Here is a 1,537-nt window from a genome sequence, read left to right as displayed (position 1 = left end):
CGGACGTTGGTGAAATAACGTCTTCTCAAAACAGCGCAAGAACAAGCTTGTAGATATAATCATGAGAATAATCATAAATAAATCAAACCATGTGACACTCAGTAAAACAATATAAATATAAAATCATATTTACAATAATTAATATGAAACGTAAATAACTATATATACATATATCAATTACGTATCAATGAATTATATCAATAAACTGTCTGCATCATCATGGATACATTTACAGTGTTTCTTAGCCCAATTAATGTGTGGGTTGTGACGCTCCAGCCACTCATATCCTAGAACTAGAGGAGAACAGGCAGATGGAAAAACAAAAGATGAAACCGTTTCTCTGTGGTTACCGGAGATCAGCAGTTCAAGTGGCTGAGTCTGATGAGTTACTTGAGGTAATCTCTTCCCATCAAGGGCTGAAACTCTGAGAGGACTTTTAAACTGAGTGATCTTGATGTTTAGTTGTTGATCCAGGTTAGAGTCAATTAAGTTTCTCTCACAACCAGAGTCAATGAAGGTGGATAAGGTGAGAGATTGATCCGAGGTAAAAAGAGTAGCAGGTAACAGAAGATGAGGAGATTTTTCAGACTGCAGGTGGTCCGCCAGACTCCTCATATCCTCTGGCGGACCCGGGCTTTTACCTTAGCTGGGCAGGTTGAAACGAAGTGGCCGGGTTCTCCACAGTACATGCACAGGTTCCCCTTAACTCTCCTTTGTCTCTCTTCTGTCGAGAGTCTGGTGTGACCGATTTGCATGGGCTCGACTTCGGAAACCAGTTCATCCTTTATTGTCTCATCTAGAGCCCTGAAATAAGCGCTTTTAAGTGCGGGTTCATTCCATCAGGAAGCAGCGGCTTTGACCCGGAAGTCAATCGAAAAATCGTCTACAGACCTATTTCCTTGTTTGAGGTCTAACAAACCACTAGATTCAGTACATTGGTCAGTGTCATGGTTAAAAACTAGCGAGAATTCTTTTAAGAATTGCTCGAATGTGCAGGAAAAAATGGATTCTGAAAGAAATCGGGCCTCTGCCCAATCAAGGGCTCTTCCAGATAACTGAGATACGATAAAGGCTATTTTTCTCTTGTCGTTAGGAAAACTGGCAGGAGAATGTCCAAGGATCAGCTTACATTGAAAAAGAAATCCTTTGCACTTACTTGGTAAGCCAGAGAATTTTTCCGAAAGTGAGGGGCGGAATTCCGGAAATGACGGACTGGGTTCTGATCTGATAGGCGGAGTAGCTTCACGGAGATAGCCGGCTAACTCCTGCAAAGTTTGGTTTGTTTGATCAAGTCGGAAGTTAAACTCACAGAGAGCGGTGTCATGGCCTTGGATGAGAGCTCCTTGCTAATCCAATACCCTCCGTAGTGTGTCTGCTGGGTTAGCTTGTTGGCCAGAGTGTTCTGTCATGTTTGCTTTCAGGGATCTAACCCACATGCAGAACACTCAGAGGCTGGGAAAAAGTTCACAAAGTTTATTTGCACAATTCACAGATAATGCACAGTGATTCTGGGATTGATCGGGTCCGGGTCTGGTCA

The sequence above is a fragment of the Cyprinodon variegatus genome, unplaced genomic scaffold, assembly GCF_000732505.1.
Source record: "Cyprinodon variegatus isolate N-32 unplaced genomic scaffold, C_variegatus-1.0 Scaffold564, whole genome shotgun sequence".
NCBI lineage: Eukaryota > Metazoa > Chordata > Actinopteri > Cyprinodontiformes > Cyprinodontidae > Cyprinodon > Cyprinodon variegatus.
The sequence above is the reverse complement of the archived record's forward strand: the minus strand, read 5'-3'. Positions refer to the sequence as shown.